We start from the raw sequence: 26,596 nt of genomic DNA, 5'->3' as shown, positions 1-26,596 counted from the left end.
TTAATTATAGTTTGTTTAATCTAAAACATTTTTACAAACTAAACAACTTTAAGGGTGAAAGTACATCATCATCATCATCTAAAAAATAATATTACTAATATTATATTTTAATAAAATATGATTTACTCTTTATTTTGTATTATTCATTAATAATAAATTAATAACAAGAACAGTTTTAAAATAACATAAAATTATTAATTATGCAATATATATATATATATATATATATATATATATATATATATATATAATAAAAGATTAAAAGAATATTAATATTATAGCATAAAGTAACAATAAAATTACATATTATTTATTAATAATAAATGAATAACAAAACAATATATACAAATTTTATTAGGACTTAAAAATATTTTTATAATGTTTTTAAATTAAGTCAAATAATAATAATTATTATTATTATTATTATTATAAGTAACATCTGAATATGCATTTGTTGAATATTCAGTGATCGAATGACGTCACTGATTTGAATGTTTTTGTCCTCATCACTGAATCGAGCTCTCTCACACACACAGATGAACAAAAGCACTCTGCTGGTGCTGATGCTGTGGGCGGGGTCATCGGGCGTTGCCATAGCTACCTGGAGCTGTGCCAATGTATTTGCATGTATTCAAATTGCTCATGAATAATTTACAGCACAGCAGCGTCCTCTGCTCCTCATCCATCACTGCAAACACAAGTTATGAGCCTTACACCTGAGATATCTTTACAGTCCAACACTCTCTCATGTATTACACAGAAGATCCCACAATAACAATATATAGATATTAACCTAGGATAGATTATAATCACTGCTTTTAATTTCTTTTAATATGCAGTTTAATAAAACATTAGGCCTAAATTCCAATAAATGCAGAATTTTTTATAGAAACTTGGTTATTGCATGTACTGTATTTGGTTTATTGGCTCACTGTACTTCACAGGAAATGATGTCACAGTTGTGGAAACAGCTAACTGGAGGATGTCAGAAAGGGGCGTGTCCACAATGGAGCATAAATAATCTTTTTTCTGTTATTATTATTATTTAAAGGGCCGGACACCTGCACACCAGCAGATTAATTTGGAAATCACACAAAATACAAAAAACTTCTGATCAGTATTATTATTATTATTATTATTATTATATTTTAATATTCTTAGATGTAGGCTGTGTGTTTGATATTCGAATAAGCTACTACACAATACTTAAAAAAAAAAAAAAAAGCAGTAAGACAATTACATCTTCAAAGACAATTATGAAAGAAAACACTGTGATTTTTCATAAATCATCTGTTTTCAAAAGTATAGTGACATTTGCGTGACTTTTATGTGCACGTCTGTACATTGAAAGATGATTGACAGATGGCTGACCACCAGAGAAATGGTGAGTGAAGCGTTTCATTTATTATGCCAATATAAACTCAACACCACCAGAAAATCAGTTTGTATTTTGTTTTGTTCTTCCCATATTTCCCAGTAGTTTATTAAATGGCATGTAATCTTGTAAAACACAACAAATGTTTAATTTGTGATTCTTATATATTTTTATTTGAAAACGATAAGAGCAAAGCTGTTCAGCTCTTTTCTCTCTTATATCAACATTTGACCTTTCCAAATCAACACTCATCATAACATTAATATCACAAATGTGAGGCTTTATATATGTATTAGTAGTTGACTAGTTTACTCTGTGGTCTTAAAGTTATTTCTAATCATTATTTATGTCAGCGCATATAGAATAAGTCTTAATGTCTTGGCTGTTAGCGAATGAATGATTAAAGTATTAGACACTCTGATCTCACACTTACGAATGACTGAATGCCTTTTCATTACATGATGAATATACATGCACAAACACACTTCAATACAATCAAATACATAAAACCTACTTATACGATGGCATAAACCACAACATCAAAAACTCACACCAGGCAGTGTCATAAATCACAAGTAGAAGCTTTATTTAAAATCATCACAATGCAGTATTACTCAAGCACACACTGATGAATTACAGCAGATGCTCATTGTATTATTAACTACTGAATCAGGTGAATGAAGCACTTCTGAGGGTCATTGCATTAGTGAATCTAAATTACAGGTCCAGGTGTTATTATTATGATAATTTACAGATTTTGTAATCCATCCAGAAAGCTTGAGGTGAATGTGCATATATCGAAATGCAACAAAATAACAGCATGTGCATTACTAGATTCACTTACCTGGTTTTAAAAATAAAATGAACAAGATCATAAAAACCAGAGATAGGACTGATTTCCACTTTTTAAAAAAAAGTGTCTTATGGTGTTTGTTTGTGTTCAGGTGAAGTTACAACAGGAAGCAGAGGAAGTGACATCAGTGCATCTTCGGAGTGATACAGGATCAGCTCGGATCCATCCGAGTTTGTCTTTCACATTTTTACTGCGGAGAAGAGCATGAAATGATTCATAAAATGACAGAAAGAAATGCATGGAATTTATTCACACTCTTACAATAAAAATAGCATGTCACCATATTCTAATTTCGAATTGGTGGGTTTTTGTTAAATGTGAGCCTAAATCATCACAATTAAAAGAACCAAAGACTTAAACTACTTCAGTATGTGTGCACTGAATTTATTTAATACAAGAGTTTCACAATTTGAGTTGAATTACTGAAATATATGAACTTTTCCATGCCATTCTAATTTATTGAGATGCACCTGTAATTGTAACTGTTTTAAATGTATTGTTAACATTTTCTAATAATATTTGCACTGTGAATATATAGTAATGTTCGTGCTTTTGGAAGGATATCTTTACTATCCATGATTACACTTAGGCTTATTTTACACTCATTTTGAGTACAAGTTATGTGCTTTCTTGCAAGTGTAATTGTTTAGGTCATTTTAATAATTTTTTTTTTTTTTTTTTTCATATCAGGCTGTACTTTCAACCGCATCCACATGGTACAGTTGAGATGTGTGTGTCTGTGGGGAAAGGACATCAAAAACGGGATCTTTTCCACCTTAACAGATAAAACAACAGTAGTTTTTATAAAAGCAATAAACCGCGTGAATTTATAACGTGTCTAAAACCCTCTTAGCTGTTATAAATCCACTGTAAACCATGGCTTCACGGAGATTGTTGCTTTTATAAAACGGTCAGTCCATATACGTAGTAAGGTTTCACAGAATAAAACAGAGCAAATAAAGTGTAATGATATTAAAAATATTTTTTATTTAATTTTTAATGATATTAATATAAACAAGTATTCTTCCACCAAGCAATGCAGTTCCTCAGAAACAGTTCTAAGTGGTTGCCGAGCAACACACAGACGTAAACAAAGGTGTTTGTTACTTTGTAGAGTTATTTACAACAGCTTTGAACGTGGCTCAACCAATCAGAATCAAGGACCGGAACTTTCTGTTTTATAGTGTACTTATTTACCATGTTAAAACAAAGCTTTAATGTCTCATGCAACTGCTTTCACTGGAAAAAAATTGTTTGCTATTTCTACAATATTTAAAAATGTTTGGGACATGTTGAGAGTGAGTAAATTGGTGAACTGTCGCTTTAATAAGTCTATGTGTGTAGTTTAGATCATGTGACGCTTATGAAAGCCAGACATTGGAGGTGTGTGTGTTTACTTTTATTGTCCCGTGGGGCATGTTATTTGGGTCTCAGGGGGTTTCTTTACCCCGGACCCAGAGGTCACTTTAGGAACCCAGAAAGTGTGTGTGTGTGTGTGTGTGTGTGTGTGTGTGTGTGTGTGTGTGTGTGTGTGTGTGTGTGTGCGTGTGTGCGGGAGCAGCCAGACAGACTGTTCAGTGACCTGAGCCTATAGACAGACAGAGAGGTCATCGTCTAGGATGTCTGAGTGAGTGTGTGTGTGTGTGTGTTTAGACCCAGACATCATTATTTTGGGGAGATCAGGGTCAACAGCTCATCTTAACGGAAACACACACAGAGATGATAAACTCCCATCAAATCAAGCATCTCTAACATCACTCAGTTCAGTGCAATCAGGGATTTCTGCAGATCAAAAAAAAAACAAATTTTTGTTCATTTTTACAAGTTTGTCTAAGTTTTTAAATCTGTGTAGCAATTTAAAATTAATAAATATTTGTGTATGGTAATGATATAACAGCAAGGACATATTTTAGCATGGTAACTTACACCCATGAACCCAATGTGAGTAATAGCTTTGATAAATAAATAGTGAGTTTTGATGACATGCTGTCTGACAGATGTGTGTTAATGTCTGAAGAGCACACTAGAGCAGACAGAGAGAGAGAGAGAGAGAGAGAGAGAGAGAGAGAGAGTGTGTGTGTGTGTGTGTGTGTGTTTGTGAGGCTAAGGGGTTTATAAGTGTGTCCAAGAGCAGATCTGTATTAGAAAGACACTTAAACACCAATGACAGGTGTGTGTGTGTGTGTGTGTGTGTGGATCTTCCCAAATATGAGACAAGATGTATAAGATTTCAATTCTGTTTGATAGAAGGATTAACTTTGTCTCAGATGTTCCTTAGAAGACAAAAGTGAGTCCTATAGAGCTAAAAGATAAATATAGAAGATTTGTGGCAAAGTCAAGGACAGTTTGAGACATTTTTGAGATCTGAAAGATTACCAAACATTTGAGGAATTTACTGCATTTACTCTTTTAATGTTCTCAGATTTACACTGCTGTTCAAATGTAGATTTTTTTTTTCAAATGTTTTTAAAAAAGTATCTTCTGCTCACCGAGGATGCATTTATTTGTTCATAAATACAGCAAAATATCTGAAATATTATTAGAATTTTAAAACAGCTGTTTTCTATATGAATGTATATTAAAGTGTAATGTATTTCTGTGATGTACAGCTGTATTTTCAGCATCATTCCTCCAGTCTTCAGTGTCACATGATCTTCAGAAATCAGAATAATGATTCAAGAAACATTTCTGATTATAAACAGTGTTGAAAATCGGTTAAAAAGGAAAACATCTAGTGGGATTTTGCATGCTTTCTAATTTTTTCTCATTCTCCAGCGCCGGGACATTGTGTCTGTCCAACAAAGACGTCGCCCCTCATTAAAAATACATGTCATCGGATCACACCTCCACTGAATCCAGAGATTGTGAGCTGAATTAACAGACTGTGACTGTGTGCTGAATGGGAACCGCATCCCCGCGGCGGGCCGGGGTCAGAGGTCAACGCCTGTCTGTAAAAGCCCTGAAATCTTTTATTCAGCATCCACTGCAGAAACCAGCTCTCAGCGGAGAGAGAAAGAGAGAAACTCCAGAACACTACAAAGAAATTCAGCATACTCTTGAATTTACAGCAATTTCACAGATTAAAAGATTACAAATGAACGATCATGTGACACTGAAGACTGGAGGAATGATGCTGAAAATACAGCAGCGCATCACAGAAATAAATTACACTTTAATACAGATTCACACAGAAAACAGTCGTTTTAAATTTAATAATACTTCACATTTTTCTCTGTATTTTTAATTAAATAAATGCAGCCTTGGTGAGCAGAAAAAAACAAATAATCTTACACACCCTAAACTTTTAAATACAGCGTTGTGTATACTATTAAGTTACTATTAAAATTGAAAATAAAAATCTTAATTTGTTGCAACAGTGTGTAATGTGCATGTCGTTTACTTTCACGTGCTATTCTAAACTGTGGGCGACACACTTCACTGCAGTTCACTAGTATTCATTTTCAGACACAAATATTCCTGCATGCCCTCCCACGAATGAAATCAGGACCCCTGGGTTTGTCCTCATAGCTGTCCGATCCACATGCCTGATGGTAAAAGCAGGTGGCCCAAACACACTGGTCATCTGCTTCCAAATATAACGTAGTGATGAGAAAGCAGAAACTGACCTTCATTCAGGACAACAGCTGTGTGTACGACTTATTCTGCACACCTCTAAAGGTGTAGTGTGCTGCAGATGTAACCTTAAAAGGCTGCCTACATAGGTCTCTGGGTCACTAGGATTTGACACAGAGCCGCAGAGAGACAGACAGATGGACGTTATGATGGACAGGAGCCCCTGACGGGACATTCTGCTGACACGGAGGAAAGGTTAAAAACAGCGGACGAGAGAAGGGCTGAGCTGACAGAGAGATGACAGACAAGTATTACTGAGTTCAGAAACAATTAAAAGCTCTGTTAAATGTTTAACATTGTCGTTTTATTACTGCTGATGTTGTATCCGAACAGATGCTGTTTGCAGATCGTAACATTAGTAGCTTTAGTCACACCAATAAAAATGAATTTACAGAGAGAGACTGCTATACAGAGTTACATCTTCATTGCTCTCAGCATCTCACATTGATTTTACACAACGCTTGCTTAATTGACTCATCTCTCTGGTTTCATCTCAGAGGAAACATTTCCGATAAAACAAACTCTCTTTTGGTTTAAATGAGCAATAAAACTCTCCTCAGAAACACCAGCGTCACAAAATGAGGAGAGAATGGTCTTATTTCAGATTAAGACTAACTTCTGTAGGTCAGATGATGTGTTTGAACCCCACGAAGAGGATGTTTCTGAATGATGTGAAATAAAAAAAAGTAGAAAAACCGAGGAGAATTATTGCAGAATGAAATATCCACATGACAGAGTCTCATGCACGAGTCACATTTCACCACTAAATTTTTTTTTTAATATTTTGCATAAAGAAAAAAAGCCTTAACATTATTAAAAAAAAATTAGAATGAAAATTAAGCACATTTGCATAAAACATGTATTTGCATTATTTGCATTTTAAATAATGTCGCTTTTAATGTAAAATGCACTTGTATGAAGAGAGAGAGAGACTCTAAATGAACAGGAGACGTGTTTGCTCTCTTCAGACCAGAATCACACAAAGGAAGCCTGAACTTGAGCAAACACAGATATAACTCGCTGCATATTAATCAGCCGGCTCATTAGCATGCGACCCCAGACGGGTTTGACCTTGACCTCTAGGCTCTTTCTTCACCTGCTGCGCTGCATTCAGGCCACGTTCTCATGCTTCAAGCCCCACAAAAGCACCTTCGGCTTAATATTTATGTTCAGATCCGTCTAGACGTCTATTGTCTACCAGTGAGGTTAATAGTTTCGCTTTGGTCACTATCAGCTCCATTCATACATAAAGCAATTTAGTTAATATAATTAAAATAATATAGATAGATAGATAAAAAATATATTATGTATTATTATATGAAGTCGACATCTCTCAGCTGACTTCCTGTTCCTGCTCTGCTCTGATTGGCTGCCGTCATGCGCTGCTCTGCTGTAGTACTCAGGAGATCACAGTGACATCACTACTATTATTTAGGGTGTTTTGTGCATATGCGTCACATTTGGTGAATGCTTTCCCCGGCAGCTGATGTGTGTTGTGCTGAATTTACAGAGAGGCGGGGCTTGTGTCTCATTTGCCTGTCACTGCATCTGTTCAGACTGAGCAGCATATGTGCGGCCAGCGACGAGTATATATGCAAATGGACACATGCACCAACCCAGACACTATTCTGTCCGGCGACCCCCACATTAGCACACACACACACACACACACACACGTGGATGCTTTTAATAGGTGTCATTCATACCCAGACAGACATTCTGATGACCCAGACATGAACCCTCAAACAAACCCTCATGTTCAAGTGCAAACCCCCAAATCACACAAACACTAGCGCAGACAAACCGACACAATGCACAAGCACCATTTCTCGTCTCCACTATTGTGTGATTCAATATAAGTCATGCATTAACATTATTACCGCTATTAGTATCGCATATTAGTGTTTGCATATTCAAGTTGTAATACTTGCATGCGTATGATTTCACCTGGCTGTTTTACTGTGGTTTCGGTCGTGTATATATAGCATATTTTGAAAAAGTTTTTCAATGTGCACTACTGTTAAAAATTTTTTGGGGAAGTTTTGGAAGTATTCTAATGCTCATCAAGGCTGCATTTGTTTGATAAATATACAGTTAAAACAGTAAAACTGTGAAACATAATTACAATTATAATAACTGATTTGAATGTATTTTAAAATGCAATTCATTCCTGGGATGCAAAGCAGAATTTCCAGCATCATTACTCCAGTCTATTAGTATTGCATATTAGATTTAATGATATTTAAACCTTTAAACTATTAAACATTTTAATACTTGAATGCATGCAATTTTCACCTGGCTGTTTTAGTCTATATATAACAGATATTTATATTTTTCAATGAGCATGTCCTGTTTTTTTATGTTTTTGAAATAATTATTTTATTGCTTAATGAAGCTTGCATTTATTTGATCAAAGATGCAGTGAGCATTTTCAGCATCATTGCTCCAGTCTTCAGTGTCACACTGTAGTGTAGCCAGAAAAGAGACTCTGGGTGTGCATATGAAAATCTGGGTGTGCCACATTTATTGTCAGATTACTGTGCAAAATTATGGGATAGTATTTTTGTCACACTTCTTCCGTCCAACCATACTCCTAGTGGTAATTTGCAGGTCGTGTCAAAATGTAGTTAATTGTTAAATTTAATAATTTTCTTCCAAATACGATAATTTTGAAATATTAGCTATTTCATTTTGTTTATTTTTCATTACAGTTTATTCACTTTAAATCAATTATAATATATAATTATAGGATTAAAATGAATTGTAGTTGCTCAATATAGATATTTTTTTTAATGTTTTTGTAATGTCTGGGAAGCCAGAATGCGCATGCATCAACATAAACATTTATTAGCTGAACCCTGTCTTTTTACGTGCCATTTATAGCAAGCCATATTACAGATAATATTACAGATGCTTTGTCAGATTTAAGTTGAAGCGCGTGCCGAACGTGTGTGGTGAACCGAACGGTTTGGTTTTTTTATTTCAGCAAACTGTGCCATCCCTATTACCTCAATAATCAATCAATTACAGGCCTAAAACAATCATGTCCGAGCAGACAGATATTAGTACATCTCATCACACCGGCACCCGCGTCTAAATCAGTTGTATGGTCTGGTTTTCAGTCTAAAACAGTTGTGTCAAGTATAAATGTCTCGTCTGTTTCGGGAGGTGCGCGCGCAGTCAGAGGAGGCTCGCACCTCACAACTCGCACCGGAGGTTTGCACCTTTTTTTCTCAGATTTTGAAAAATCTTCGCGATCGACTTAAAATGCTTCCAAGATCGACTTGTCGACCGCGATCGACGGGTTGGTGACTCCAGATATAGCGACCGACTTTTTTTTTTTTTTTAGCAAGCATTGATTATGCGTGACACAGTCTCAATTTGTGGGAGGCATGTATTGGGCTTCAAACGCTGTGCGCGCACCCTACCTGGCACACCCGTCTAGAGTGTGTCCACCTTTGTGTGTGGGTCCATGTACATGCTGAATCGGCAGGTAAAAAAAGCCTTAAAAAGTCCAAATATTAATTTATCACCAATTAACTGTTTGACAGACACTTCCTGCTTCGATGTCCAAATCTGAATTTAAAAAAATCTCAAACATGCTACAAAGTCCCGATCTGAATCAACCGAGTCGCGAACATGCGCCGAAGTGTCGATCTGAATCAACCGAGTCGCGAACATGCGCCGAAGTGTCGATCTGAATCAACCGAGTCGCGAACATGCGCCGAAGTCCCGATCTGAGTCAACCGAGTCGCGAACAGGCTCCGAAGTGCCGATCTGAGTCAACCGAGTCGCGAACAGGCTCCGAAGTGCCGATCTGAATCAACCGAGTCGCGAACAAAAAAAAAAAAAAAAAAAAAAAAAAAAAAAAAAAAAAAAAAAAAATATATATATATATATATATATATATATATATATATATATATATATATTCTAAGTAAACAACAATAGTCCAAGTTTAGTAAACATTTTTTATTGAGACTATGAAAAATAATTCTGCATCTATTTTTAGGTGTGCCAGGCTACGCCACTGGTGTCACATGCTATTTAAATTGCATATTAGAATTACTAATGTTTAAATCTGTAAAACTCTATATTAAAGTTGTAATGCTTGCTTGCACAGCTTGTTATTTTACTGTGGCTTTGATCGTATTTTATAACTCAACACGAGGAGCAGGGACACTGAAGACTGGGGTTAGTCTTACTGATGTATAAAGGGGTACTGATGTTTTGAGTTTGTCTCTGTCTCTGTCCTGTTTCCACAAGGGGAACAAAACAGACCGATTCTGTCCTACATCTCGGACAGCTTCGCTTCATCTAAAAATAAATGTGAAGTGACAGAATTAGAAGCTAATTTAACCCTGTGTTCATTTGAATTCACTGCTCAAATGCATTTGTTTTAATAGTTTGAAATGACTGTGACTGGACACCTACATTGACGTCTCTAATGTTTCTAGTGTTTCGTTCTCGACAGAAATGTTGATGAAGCCCCATTTGAAGCCTCCTGCTTCAGACCATGACATCTCAAAAATGACTCAAACTTTGTTCATCTGCATAAATATTCAATAATTCATTGGCTGCACAAAAATGCTGTGATTATAATATAAATAAGTATTAACATACTAAATAATCCTAATAATTATACGTTATTATTATCATTGCACAAAATAATAAACAAAATAAGAATAATAAGAAACTATTATTTTACAGTAAAATAAGATATAACATTATTATTATATATATAATTACTACTAATACTACTAATGCTAAATAAAAATATAAAACTAAACAATAAATCTTATTACTTTTATTATATTATTGTACAATACAATAATTTAATATTTAAGAAAAAAAATATATATATATAAAATATAAATATAATAATAATAATATAACTACTACTTAATAATATATTTAAAATATTAAAATATAAAAAAGAAAACAAAAAATTTGTATTTAAGAAAATAGAATAAAAATAAGATTTGTATAATACAGCTATAAAATTACTCATAAACCTGCAGCGCATATATTTATTTTAATTACCTTTCCGAATTTGCCATTTGATGTCATTGTGATTTCCATTTTATTTAAATTTATGGTGCATACAAAATTATATGAGCTGTTTTTCACATGTATTTCATATCTGTATGTTACTCTCTATATTAGCTCTACACTAATATCTTACAGTAAGACAACTATTGATCCATTTTGGCTTATTTTTATGTATGTTTGGGAGGAAACATCTTGAAACTTTATTGAAACACACATGAAATCTCCATTAAGAGAAAGCTCTACTCAATAACATCATTTACTATGTGTTTTTGCTTCTAAATCATGATAATTGCAATCAAAACAGCCACCATAAACGATTTCCAAGGCTCAGTAATATTGGGGTTTATATTCACTCGCTGAGTGAACATACTAATTAAGCTTGTTCATCTATTAGCCGGTTGCAGTTGGCTCTCCCTCCCTCTCATTGGTGTTTACAGTGAGGGATTTGCATACGAGGGGTCTCTGTCTCACTTTCCATACGGCAGCGAGAGCGGCCCCATCTCAACCGTGCTGACTGCTCAAAAATGCCTCTTTGAATGGATTGTTTCTCCCGTCCAGAGATTTATATGCTCGTTCACGAGCGATTAGCATTGTTCTCCTCCCCCTACAGCTAAATCAAGGATATGCAAATGAAATTAGACAGAGATTGTGAGCAGCTAAGGGTGGCACAGATGGCAAACGGAGAAAGGAGCCGCCATCTTTTTGGAGGGAAATGGTCAGCCGGCAGAAGTGGCCACCATTTTGTCATTTTTGTCAGCTCTTTCAGTCATCTTTTTGGAGGGAAACATCCATTTTCTCATCAGGGAAATGGCCAGTTGGCAGAGAGGAGCCGTCATATTCTCATCTTTTTGGAGGGAAGCATTCATTTTTTTTAAATGGCCAATTGGCAGAAGCGGCTACCATTTTCTCATGTTTTTGGAGGGAAACATAAATTTTTTTGGAGGGAAATGGCTAGTCGGCAGAAAGGAGCCGCCATTTGTAATTTTTTGGAGGGGAAATGGCCAGTCGGCAGAAGTGGCTACCATTTTTCCATCTTTTTGGAGGGAAACATCCATTTTTTTGGAGAGAAACATCCAGTCGGTAGAAGTGTTTACCATTTTCTCATCTGTTAGGAGGTAAACATCCATTTTTCCATCTTTTTGGAGGGAAATGGCCAGTCGGCAGAAGTGGCTACCATTTTCTCATCTTTTTGGAGGGAAACATCCATTTGTTTTGGAGAGAAACATCCAGTCGGTAGAAGTGGCTACCATTTTCCCATCTTTTTGGAGGGAAACATCCATTTTCTCATCAGGGAAATGGCCAGTTGGCAGAGAGGAGCCGTCATATTCTCATCTTTTTGGAGGGAAGCATTCATTTTTTTTAAATGGCCAATTGGCAGAAGCGGCTACCATTTTCTCATGTTTTTGGAGGGAAACATAAATTTTTTTGGAGGGAAATGGCTAGTCGGCAGAAAGGAGCCGCCATTTGTAATTTTTTGGAGGGGAAATGGCCAGTCGGCAGAAGTGGCTACCATTTTTCCATCTTTTTGGAGGGAAACATCCATTTTTTTGGAGAGAAACATCCAGTCGGTAGAAGTGTTTACCATTTTCTCATCTGTTAGGAGGTAAACATCCATTTTTCCATCTTTTTGGAGGGAAATGGCCAGTCGGTAGAAGTGGCTACCATTTTCCCATCTTTTTGGAGGGAAACATCCATTTTCTCATCTTTTTGGAGGGAAACATCCATTTTCTCATCTTTTTGGAGGGAAACATCCATTTTCTCATCTTTTTGGAGGGAAACATCCATTTTCTCATCTTTTTGGAGGAAACATAAATTTTTTTGGAGAGAAATGGCCACCGTTTTCTCATCTTTTTTGAGGGAAACATCCATTTTCTCATCTCTTTGGGGGGGAAACATCAATTTTTTCATCTCTTTGGAGGGAAACATCCATTTTCTCATCGGTTTGGAGGGAAATGTCAATGTGTAAGTCAGTGATTGGTAGATTGGTAGAAGTGAATCTGTGATGCTTTCAAAACGCTGATTTGTTCGATCCAATGTATCTAATTCTGATTTGACCAATCACATGAGTTTGAGTCAGGACTCTCTGTGTGTTTAATTAAATCGTTTTTTCTTCCGACTAAGCAGCCAACTAGCAGCCATTCATTTTCAGATCTGAGTTGAGTTTTGGATACAGTAAAATGTTTGACCGCGAGCAGGATATGATGTGTTCAAATCAAACCTATGAGCGTGAGCTGGGGTTAACAATATTTTTGCACTAAAACATTATCTCTTATGTCCTAAATTATAATTTTATGGGTTTGTGTGGATGTGAACTGCACAAACTCAAGCACTCACCTCTTCCTCATCTCCCATCATCCTGCTGGAGAACACACGTTCATCTCTCCATCTCTCCAAATGCTCCTTCAGCGCTCCTTACACTGGCTTCCCTGCAGACAGAGACGAGTGTGAGACGTCAGACTGCTGCTAATGTCTTCAGGTGCTTCATGCAAAGAGTTACAATTCATGAAATGTATGTTTCTACATACAGATAGGGGAAATAAATGTGTCTGTATGTTGACGCTTCATGTTTGCATGTGATATTGGTAATAATCTCATATGCAGCATTAAACAGTGTAGAATGTTTAAAAAAAATACAAACACAAAACAAAATTGCTAAATACAAAAGATAATGCACAATAAAATTACTAAAATGAATGAATAAAAATGTATGAAACCATATATACATATAAAAAAAAAATCACAAGAAAAAAATAAATAAAAATAAATTTATAGTATATATATATTTTTATATATATATACTATAATAGTTATAACACTGCTTAGATAAAAAGAGACACCATAAAATAAAAAAAAGAAATTCAGAAATTTGTCATTTGACCAGATTTATATGAATGGTAATGTGTCAAGAACCATGGACAGCACCAATGTCAGTCGAGGCGCATCTCTCTTCCCTAAACGTCTGTAAAGGCCCCCAGAAACCCAACATTTATTCATACTGAGGCTTTGTTTGTGCAGCAGCGCCGGGTCCATGGGAAATCACCTGCGCCCGAGTCCTTCCTCAAAAGCTTGAGTGAAGAGCTGCTCAAAGAGCCGGAGCCCGACTCGGTCCTTCAGCACATTACATCTCCTCACAATACACACACACAAGCATCCACACACTGAGCTAATTACAGGGAGACCCCCGTCCCATTTCCATCTGAATCACTGCACAGAGGAGGAGAGACGCGCTGGGTCCTCTTTACTGAAAGGACAGGCTTGTGTCTTTGAGGATCTCCTCCATAAAGAAGAGTAAACAAGGCCCTGGCGAGCTAATTGAGCGGAACGGCATCCCTGCGGATCCTACGAGGGAAAACCATCAAAAGAGCCAAAGAGAGAGACGCTGAGGCCTGAGTGTCAGATCATTAGACTAAAAACACACAGCTACAGCAAATATACTATATGTTTTTATGTGTTAAATGGATTTTAATATTTCATTTGTTTCTGTTTTTCAGCAGAGGGACATATTTTGATGTTTCTCCTGATCAAACTTTGTCTTAAAGTCTGCAATGAAACGTCTCTTCTGCTCATCAGTGCTGCATTTATTTAATCAAAAATACAGTAGAAAATAGTAAAATATTATTATAATTTAAATTAACTCTTTTCTATGTGAATATCTATTAAAGTGTAATTTATTTCTGTGATGCTCCGCTGTATTTTCAGCATCATTCCTCCAGTCTTCAGTGTCACATGATCTTCAGAAATCATTTTAATGCTTCAAGAAACATTTCTGATTATTATAACTGCTGAAAACAGTCGTGCTGCACAATATTTTTTTGTGCAAACTGTGATACATTTTATTTTGCAGGATTGACAGATTAATAAAAGATCAAAAGAACAGCATTTATTTGAAATAGAAATCTTTTATAATTTCTTTAACTGTCATCAGCTTAACGCAACTTTGATAAATAAAAGTATAAATTTCTTTAAAAATTTAAGATTAGTGTCATATACGATCATATTTATACACGAAACATGTTCGCCAAGAAATAATGTAAAATACCATAAAATAATTATTTTATTCAGAACTGACGTCACTTTTTGATCTGTTTGTGTGATGAAGCTCTTCTCGAGTTATTCCTAAAGCTGATAATGATATTCCAAACATCTTTCCAACATTCAAAAGTGAGACAAATTCAAATTCAAGAAGGTTCCGAAGCGCTGCTCATTCACACACACACACACACACACACACACACACACACACACACACACACACACAGCTGGCCCCCTATTATTTGGACATAGATCACAGATCGTATTGAATGTGTGGCAGAGAGACATTCCTTCTGAGTTGCTATGTGTGAGTCTCACAGTCGTCTGTCTGTCTGCGTCCTGAGACACAAGGCCAAGTTTAAAGTGACTAATGGGTGAAGGGAAGGAATTAATAAACCTTTGCTGCTTGATGAGTTGAGATCAGTTTTAATACATTTCTTTCCTCCTGTACTTTATGGTTTTTAGGGCTTTTTAATAAAGCTTTTAGTAAATCTACATATACACATACATATATACATTTCATTTACAAATTATAAAATAAAACACACACACACATATATTAGTGCTGTCAAATGATTAATCGCGATTAATCACATCCATCCAAAATAAAAGTTTTGTGTATATTTTTTATGTATAAATACAAACATATACAGTATATATTTAGAAAATATTTACATGCATTAACATGTATATATTTATATTTATATTACAGATAAATATATTTAATATATAAACAAAAAAATATATATTTTATATATATATATATATCTATATATATGTGTGTGTGTGTGTGTGTGTGTGTGTGTATGTGTGTAAACTTAATTTACAAATAATAAAATTTCTATATAAAAAGTCTAATAAAAATAATATTGCATTTAAAATATTGTGCTAAATATATATATATATATTTTTCTGTTTCTATCTATATCCATGTGGTTTGATTTTGTAGTTATTTAAACAACCTCTTGTCTTTGGTTGAAATCACTGTAATGCACAGATTTTAGTGAATTATTGATTTTGTAAAATGATGAAATAAATCATATCAGTAAATTTTTATTTAATTCATAATTCAACAAAGCAATGCAATAAAAAACACCCGTGTTTGTATGTGAAAACGGGCAAAACATTTTGAAATTCAAGTAAACGTTTCATAAATACACACGTGAAGGTGAAGCTGTATGTAAGAAACAGACAAACAAAATGAAATGCATGAGCTGCAGCTCCGTCTCTCTCTCTCTCTCTCTTTCTCTCTTTCTCTCTCTTTCTTTCTCTGTCTCATCAGACAGCTCGTTAATTTGCACAACTTCGATATGTTCTTTTTCTTTCTCTGTACGTATATATTAGCTCTGTGACATGACCCTGGCTGTTTTGTGTCTGGCTGGTCGTGGGAAAAAGAAGCCCAATCTTTTCACAGCTGCACTGCACCAATGGAAGCCCCAGCCCCCCCATCCCAAACCCCCACCTTCATAAACACATCTCATTATTCAAGCTCTAGTTTGCATAGAAATGTTAAAGGGGACTGCTTTCCATCCGTAACAAAGAACAGCCACCTTAAACGTGCTCGTTGTATTCTTCATACAAGCAAAATACTGTTTTCAGTTTAGCAGGATGTGCATTCAGAAAGAGCCATTTAAGGAAGTGCATTTGAATAATTATGAGTTTTAGTTGTTATTTAACACCAGAATAATGTTTTTAGTTTAGCTGTTTGTGCATTCAGAAATAGTAGGTTCTGGACATAAATTTTTATGTATTAATGTTTTTTATTATTGTTCAATAGCCCTAATATTACACTGTGTTCGGTTTAGCTGTTTGTGAATTTACAAAGAGTTGTTTGAGGGCGTGCATTTGAATAATTATGAGTATTTGCTATTGTTCTTTAAGTAACACTGTTTTCAGTTTAGCTGTGCATTCAGAAAGAGTTTTTTATTGAAGTGCAATATAATGAATAGTAGATCTGTTGTTGTTTAAATCTAAAATAACACTGTTTTTAGTTTAGCTCTGTGCATTTAGGAAGAATGATTTTAGGAAGCACGCTTAAGAATTCTGGATTTGTGTTGTTATTTACACTAAAATAGCACTGTTTCTTTGTGCTGCATGCAGAAAGAGTTGTTTAAGAGAGGGAATATTAATGATTATGGGGTTTTGTTGTTATTTAACACTAGATTAACACTGGTTTTAGGTTAGCAGTTTTTGCAATTGGAAAGAATCATGATAGAACAATATTTGTCTGAGATACAACTATTTGAAAATCTGGAATATAAGGGTGCAAAAAAAAAAAATCTAAATACTGAGAAAAGTTGTCCAAATGAAGCTCTTAGCAATGCATATTACTATTATATATATTACAAATAAAAAGTTACGTTTTTATGCATTTATGATAATGAATGTACAAATTATTTTCATGAAACATTATCTACTTAATATCCTAATGATTTTTGGCATAAAAGAAAAATTGATAATTTTGACCCATACAGTATTTTTGGGATTTTGCTACAAATATACCCCAGCGACTAAAGACTGCTTTTGATTTACTATGATTTACTAAAGGGTTTTTATGCAAGTAACCTTTATTCTGAGTTTATGCAACATTTTTTTTTCTTTTTCATGTTACTACTTGATAAAAACTTTATTTGAACATCAAAAAGCAACATTTCTATAATGCTTGCAAATCATAAATTGCAACATTTTCTTAATATATATAAAAAACTGGATGTTCAGAAATCACAGCATTTAATATTAATCGACTTAATAGGAACATTAGTAAAATATTTAGTCTTTGTCAGCTGGGATTCAAGAACATATAATATGCACTTAAATGTTTTGATGCAGTCTCAGAAAAAAGGTGCAAAAGCTGTTAATGGGGAAGCAACTTTTTCAGATTAAAAGGTACACTTTTGTACCTTTCAGGTTTTAATATGTGCATTTAAAGTACCAATTTGGGCCATTTAGACACAAATGTTTAAGTTTTGATAATGTAGGCTACTTGTATACTCCTTGTGCATGAATGCTTTAATACATTAAGCCATCTGACTTTAGATTACTTTCAAAACGCACAAAATGGTTAATTGCACGTTTGCATAACGTTCATTGCAACGCATTTTTTTTTTTTTTTAGCTTGGATTCAAGAACATGCAATATGGATACTGAAGTGAATTATATCAGCCTTGCTGGCTCATGCATTTACAACAACCGCACAAAAGACCGACACCGTGAAAGGCCCCGAGAGGAACAGCGTGCACCTGAAACACACGCGTGATGAATGACGCTGCGCGTGCACGCGCTCCCTGAACGCAATTTGCGTCATCAACGCATCCCACACACATTTCTGCAGTAATTCATTTTAAAGCATGGATTCTGTTCATGCACTTCCACAAAAGCCTGTATGACACGCTCGGTCCCGGTTCTCTCTCTCCGTGCCTCCGCTCTCTGTGGTTCATGAAGTCAGTGGGATTAGTTTCTGCTTTCGGTTCTCTAGCTTTATGATATGCATGAACTCATACAGCTAGATAACCAAAGAGAAAAACTAGCCCGTGCGTGTTAAAGAGGCAGAGACACACTGAGAGCTTTTAGACAATGTCATTTCCATTCATCAGCATCACTCCCTCACACACACAAGTGCATGCAGCAACTCCAATAAACTCAGTATAGGGTTGTGATTTGACCTAATAACAAAAACAGATAGCATTTATACATTTGTGGAGCTCTGATGTTGAATTTAGATATTTATGGTCTATTGTTTACATTAACTGATCAACAGAATCGACTTTATTTCCATATTCAGTTAAAATCTATATCTTTTAACACATAACATAGCTTAACTGAATGTGTTTGCACCTTTGTAGTGCAAGTATCAGTTCTATATAAAGCGCTAGCTGACTTCACTTGCATGGATGCAATAAGAGATACAAATGAACTTTTCAAAGACATACCTTATTTGTGATGCTCAGATCATTTGGTACACTCCACTTGCTTTTATAAATCCAAAGACTATTGGTTAAGATTGTTTTAATAATGCTAGACACTAAAGATGAGACCCACACATGCTTCAATCTTCAGAGCAGCATCTAAGAAGCACTGACCTCATTACACATGACAAGCCCCTCCCACATCCTGTGACTCCGCCTCTTTCTCACAAGTCTAGGCCTACTTAATCTTGCATTTCAATAAATGGGGACACACCGTAGACTTCCTCTGTTTATATAAAGTACTTTATGCATGTATTATACATGCATTAAACACCCCAATCTTTGAAAGAAAACCTTTTGCATTTTTAGAATAATACAAAAACATTTCAATATATCAATATATTTTATGTGATGATATCTATATAGCTACATATTGCTTTCATAAATCAAATATATATACATTTATATACACACACATATAACGCACACAAAATAGATTCAATCTCAATATGTTTGTATTAAAATCTATTTTCATGCATCACACATAAACTGTTTTTATTATTTTACGCATGTATTAATCAGTTATCGGCATTATTTCGGCCTTTATGATTTGTTAAATTAGGTTTTATGATCCTGCAGGACTTGTGTTTGTGAATAGAGGCCTTTAACTGCACCATTCCCCTTAATGCGCTATATTTAGGTGAAATATTTTAGAACACGTCATCAAAGACAAACACACACACACACACACACACACTGGTTTGCAAATAATGGGATCGTCCACGTCTATTGGTTTACATGGTGGAATATTCCATTCTCTGCATGCAGTGTACACACACACACACACACACACACAACAGCTCTTCAGATCTAAAATCATTTATGATTCTACAAAAACACAATTAGAATGACGTTCACGTTTAAACAATCCGAGCACCAGAACAGTCATTAATCGAGGTTTAAATTAAATTAACTATTTAATCAACGGAGTGAAAAGCCGGAGTTTATGAGAAGTAACTGTGAGCAGATGATTTCACGAGCTCAATAACACACAAACACACTTCATTTGTCCTTTTATCGACACATTTTAAACATTATTAGGATTGTTACATTTTATAGCCTACTTAAAAAATTAAAGATTAATTTTAATTATTTCATTTTGAAAAGCAACCCTCTCTACACCATTCTATCTCATTTATCTCTATTTTATGTTATTTATTATTATTTATTTATTTTTTGTCAGAGAGTAAAATGACATTAATAACCTGTAGTTTAATATCATACAATACACTAATTCAAAATAAACAGAACAAAACATTTGGCACTGAATTAAAGAAATGTCTATAGTTTTAATAAGGTGCATATGTGACGCGTTTTGTTATATTTTCTAATGTTTTAAAATGTTTCGAATTTTGTTTCTTTTCTTATTCTTCTGATCTCTCTTTTTCAGTTTTATTTTTTTGCCTTTTTGTCTTGTTTTCCTTGTGCTTCATCCCTGCAGCATGTTTTCACTTTTCGACAGAAATTTTTCGATTTCACAGAATGATTTACGTGTATATTTACATTAACTTTTCTTTTTTTATATACGAAAGATGCTTTTGTATTTGCTTAGACAATCTAACCCTAATACTGATATGCTAAAGTGGAATATGGTATAAAAGTAGTGTGTCTCGAACAGAAATCCGTGTTAAATACAGGTGCATCTGCATGGAGCTTCAGTCTAAAATCAGCTGTGCATTATTACGAGCTTCAGCTGCAGGTATTACAGATTATTAAATATGATCGATACATATGACAAGCCACACTTTGAAGAGTCATTGTGCGTGCACGTGTTACCTTATTTTGTGTTTATATCTTTCATTTTTAATTCATCTAAATGAGTCTGTGATCTTTTTCAGCATGCATTAAAAAGTCTTGAGTTGCATCACCTTAATTATCAGCGCCAAACAATTAAAATAAAAAAGCTGCTCAAAAGAGCCGCTGTGGAAGACGTTCGTAATTAAATGATTTTGATTTAGTCCGTGCAAAAATAACTAAATGGGCCTAAATTAATAATGCATCATGAGACATCAAAGGCTTTTCTTCATGATGATCTGAACAGTGAATACAGAGCCTCATCAGCACCTGTTGATCTAAAACTGCACGAAACACAAATCACATCGAATAGAAATGCACTTAAATATAAAAATAATATATAGAAAATATATTTGCGTAAATATCTACTTCTGATTAGTGAATATATATATATATATATATATATATATATATATATATATATATATATATATACATGTGTGTGTGTGTGTGTGTGTGTGTGTGTAAAAGAAGAACATATTTAGTATTAAAAAATAAATTACGCCTATTACAATTATTTAATATTGTTGAAATGAACATTAAATAATTGTAGTATTTTTTAATTTCATAAACCACTGAGATTAAATTAATAAAATACATTTCGTATGCAAATCTTACTAAAGATATCTTCTCTTTTCAAGAAGAAGCGACTGTCATTATTCATCAGTCTATTGTTCCTCTCAAATAATCCTCGCTGAAGAACCGTGTGAAAACACACACACACACACACACACACCACAAACAAGTGACCGAGTAAAATGAGGCCTGAAGAAAGAAGTCAACATCAAGTTCAACAACGAGCTGTTCTCATTATCATCACAATACAGTCTGGGAGCAGCGAGGGGCCACAGACACACGAGAGCTGGCCACATTTTCCCATGAAGAGCTGAACACATACAGGCCTCAGACTTCCTTCCTTCCCTACAGTCCTCTCCATCATAATTAAATGTGTTATTTGTTGGAATGAGTAGATTTATACACAGGTTATGAATATGGCAATGCATGGAATATTTGTTTCAATGCAAAGAGCAGAAACACAGCAGAACAGCATGAATAAACTCAGAAATTAATGCAACAACAGAAAACTGAGAATGCAACTGCATATCTTCACCTTATAATAGTTTATGGAGTTTACTTTAAATGCACAAAAAATTGCATTAAAAGTCTGAAAGTTTAAGAGTGTGTGCATCTATCCATCACGTGCAAAAATAATAAACGACCGTGAAGTTTTTTGGCGCATTAAACTGTTTTACTCAGATTAAAATCTAATATAACAAGAACATTATCTGTTCTGGTTTCTTGTGCAACGGAAGCATCGTGAATGCACATGAAAGCTGAAGTGAGTGCTCACCGTGTGCTCGTGTCTTCAGCTCCAAATGAAAGTGAAGGATGAAAGTTAGAGGAGGCTCTGCAGCATCATAAGCACAGCTAGACGCTCCTCCATTGCGGCTCGTTTGCTTTTGTTCCAGCTCTTTCCTTTCATTCATTTACATCCTTTAACGTTTCTGTTCGTCTGCAAACAGCCTCGAGACCGAGAACCGAGAGAATGACGGACTGAGCGCGAGAGAATGAGATAGAGAACGTGAGGGGAGGGGCAGAGAGAGAGAGAGAGAGAGAGAGAGAGAGAGAGACAAAGCGAGCATCCATTCCCAGGGAAAAGAACCAATGCAGCAGATTGTGTGTGTTGTCAGGGAAAACTGCGCGTTTTATTAATACATCGTGCTAATTATTTATAATATAATGGGTTGATGCATCATAACACTTGCTAATATGTTTTTTTTTGCTAACTCTCAAATGACTTCATGACAAGAAAATAGGTTACGAGTGCATTCTCTCTTAAATATGCTTTGACTGCTGCAGGACTTCACTCATAACTGCGTGTAGAGATGACAGACCGAGCCACGCATGCTTCACGTGTGTAACAGGACACACATGTCTGGAGCACATGCACGGCTCGCCATGTTGAATAACTCAACAGCGCGAGCGCGAGCTCCGGTTGGCCGGTGTTGGTGTGATTCACGCTGCGCGCGGCGCATTCAAACCGGTGCGCGCGCGCCCCAAACGCGAACGCGAGGAGAGAGTGTGATCATACCACGCATAAAATTACAGAAAATAAGCTGTTATGCAACATCTTATGCATTATTCGGATGTATGAATTATAAATTCATGGAAATAATAAACATTAAACATAACATAAAAAGTGCTGTTTGAATGCTCGGGGAGATTTGTGATTTTTAAAAGAGTTTCCTTATCCAAAATACAATTGATTGCAATCTTTTTTTTAGAATGTATTTGTTATTTTAAATGTGCAAATTTGCCTGCAATTTTAGATTTATTTTTGCCATTTAAGAGGAAAGCAACTCAACCCTGCAACCCTGAATAAAGTACATAAAATAAAATCGCATGTAGAATTTAAACCGTCAAAGCAGTGTATTTGCTTTTATAAGGTTGAGTTAAACTGATGAAATACAGGTTAATATATTTATTATATTCAACTTGAAATCATGCGAACTCACATTGCAATATTATAAGCTTACATTTGTAATCCATGTGTAGAAACGATTCATTCATAATAAAAAGACTAAATATAATAAAACAAAAAGTAGGCTAATTAACGACGTTCCTTGAGCTGATATTTTGAATTCAGAATAATTTGTCATTTTATTTTAGAAATTCATGAACAGTGACGAAAGATATTAAAAGCTTTTACTGACACAGATCTCACATTTTTTCTCTGATCTCATATGATATTATCACAATGTGGCATGCAGAAGTCCTGAAGACCTCACTGGATCAAAAGACGAGAGATTCGCAGCAGAATAAAATCACTTTAGAGAGAGAAAGTGCGTGATGACGTCATTCTGCACCGTGCGTAATTAACCAATATAAGCGCTCATCTCAACCTCGTGTTGAATGTTTAAACACACGTCTGCTTATATTTATTTTTCAGTTATAATAATTGGGTTCAGCACTGTCTGTTACATTTATAGCTACACAACATTTCATTAATGAGAAAAAACGTAGAAGCTGCACATATATAAATATTAAAATATTGCCAAAATGAATAAGCTATATTCATTATTTAGACTTTTTTCGTTAAAAAAAATCAAATATGTTTAGAAATGTTTTAATCCTCATTTAAACTGATTAAATCTGAAGGATTAATTTTAGTAATCAAATGTTTCTCGTGCTCGTCATTTCATGAAGAAATAAACAAGGAAATCATTTTTGAGGATTGATAATTCTGCAGATTAAAATGTAATGTCGTTAATATTTAAACTTGTTTTATTAAAAATTCTGCTGCAGTTCTAGAGTTTAAAAAACACGAACGTCTAAAATTAAATTCCATCTAAAATTCGATAACTGAAATACAAGCAAACTTTTCTTTTTTTTTCTCGACCTTTTGAGATTTGAGATAGCCTACAAATAAGGTTTATGACTGAAAATAGATTGGGTATATTTATAATTCGGTTCGAGTCTTATTATTAGCAACTTAATAATACAAGGAGATGTCCTCTGAATATTTCAGATTGCTAAGAAAAATAAATAAATCAGCCCATCGAATTAAAAAGGTCAGTCATCAAAACTTTCTCTTTTCCATCATAATTATTTATGCATTTGAATGTAAACATTATTTAATGTAATATTTTAACAATATATATTTTAATCTGCTCTCTTTATTTTGATTTGAATTTCAATATAGAAATCAAAACACAATGTTTGCTATGTTAATACAAAATGTACTTTATAGTATTCTTTATTTTTATTTAATTATATTTATGTTCTTTGTAAGCAAATTGAATATCTTAAATCAAGAAGGCATTTCTGTTTCTCAGGCAATATGCCTCTACATATATATTCTTGTTCATTTTTTTTAAAACAGAATGGTAGAAATAATATTTCTGTATTTTTGTCTGTATGTTTTTGCAATAAATCATTGCATATAGTATGTATTCCAGCATATATCCAATGAAACAGTTCAATGATTTAGTCCAGAAGCATCAGAAATGACTAGATTTATTTGCATTTTAAATATTGTTTCATGCATTAATTTTATTAGCATACACACAAGGCAAAATAACAATAAATACATTTGAAAAAATACATATATATATAATTTATCAGTCCTCCAATTATGTGATTTTTCTCTCTCCCCAAAAGAACCACATATTTTACAAAACTGCACTTATTTGGAGCCCTAAAGTTTGTTTATCTCCCTTCTTCGTGTGCATTAATCTCACTTAAAAATTTGAATGCAAATTACAGAACAACTGCACCCTTTTTAAACCATTTCCTAAAGCTTTTTAACACACACCGAACGCTAAACATGCATTAATGCAGGACGACCTGCTCACCTGTGCTCACTGCACACCTGAGAGCTCACGACTAATGCATGAACATCCAGTTCATCTGGTACAAAACAAAACCAGCATGCATCAAATCACCAAGTATTTCAGAAAACTTGCAGCATTAGGTATCATAAGGCTATTTTACACACTAATGTAAAAATCCTATCACATCTTTTCTACCATTGCAATGTTTCTGTGATGCAATAACCACTACAATCATCTGAATGGAGTCTTACATTGTGTTTTTATTCTGTTCATAAAGTGTGTGACTGACCCTGATATAAACAACTGGTTCTTACACTCCATTAACAGCTTTCAATTCAATTCAGGCATCTCTGTTTGTTTGTGTTCGGATGCATTTGAAGAAACACAATTATTTCAATAAAATATTATATGCATCACACAGACTACACATGCTCAGTTTTATTTAAAACGAAGGCCATATATAAAAACATCCTGATGACATAAATTCATAATCTATTAAATTCAGTTTAAAATGAGTGGAAATGTTCAGCAGAAAAAGCTGTTTGTAAGATACACTGTAAAATATTTTTCAAAGATGTAAATAAAACCAAATCCAGTCGTTCTGCTTCAATGCAATGCGTTACTTGCAATTTCTCCATAATATTACAAAGATCCCAACCAACACAAACCCATTTAAACAGCTCACAGTAGTTTGTATTTCCACATGGGGAAAGTAAAGAGATGTTTTATGATGCTCTTCACAGATCATCATCGTTTAACAGCTGTGATTGGATGTGAGCTGCTGTCACATGATCAAACGCTGAACTCTCATTGCACACAGACATCCACAGTCTCACTGAACTAAACACATTTAGAACTATTTGCAGGTCTTAAAATGACAAAAACATTCAACATGGAATAGATGTGTGCACTGTGTGTAAAAGCAAACCTTTAATTTCTCCTGCTGCAATGAGATTGAAGTAGACTCAAATGTTTAAAAGAGAAAAAATAAATCAAGTAAGTTTCTCAAGAATGGCTCTAACTGTGCTTATTTGCCAAAGTTTGCAATCAGAAGCCAGAGATCTCAATTCGAATGCAAATATTTCAGGAAGAAATTTAGATGCTAGATCTGAGGCAAATTAAACATAAGCACAATGCACCCTAAAGGGTTAAATTCTTCAACAGGGTTATTATAGTTAACTAAACTAGAGATTAAAACCATAATGAATGAAATGAAACTAATATAATACAAATAAAATATAAAAAACGTATTTCAGGTAGTTTTGTTTTCCAACATTTCTCATTTTAATTTAATAATTTACAACTTGATGCACTAAAATAAACTAATCCTGAAATAAAAATGAATGCAAACTATATATGCGTATTAACAAGAAGAATTAATAATTATAATAATAGTCTCTCAATGATGTTCTTTAAAATCACATGAATCCTCATTTACTCTTACAGAGCTTCAGATTCATCAAACAAACAAAAAACAAACCTGGCAATACTTTGATGTTCTTATTAATAATCTTAATATAAATCCACAACATAATTTCCCTTAATGTGTGTTGAGGAA

General features: G+C 34.4%; 1 long non-coding RNA gene across 1 annotated transcript; it reads right to left on the bottom strand.

Annotated features, from left to right (window-relative positions):
* Positions 1-1,940: 1,940 nt before the first annotated feature.
* Positions 1,941-22,269, bottom strand: LOC127950569 (uncharacterized). The gene is made up of 3 exons (XR_008152485.1): positions 22,056-22,269; positions 13,248-13,339; positions 1,941-2,418 (listed from the first exon to the last, which is right to left on the bottom strand). It is a non-coding gene; the product is annotated as an uncharacterized LOC127950569 (long non-coding RNA).
* Positions 22,270-26,596: the final 4,327 nt, after the last annotated feature.

This window comes from Carassius gibelio, chromosome B2 (genome assembly GCF_023724105.1).
Source record: "Carassius gibelio isolate Cgi1373 ecotype wild population from Czech Republic chromosome B2, carGib1.2-hapl.c, whole genome shotgun sequence".
Taxonomy (NCBI): Eukaryota; Metazoa; Chordata; class Actinopteri; order Cypriniformes; family Cyprinidae; genus Carassius; species Carassius gibelio.
The sequence above is the reverse complement of the archived record's forward strand: the minus strand, read 5'-3'. Positions and strand labels throughout refer to the sequence as shown.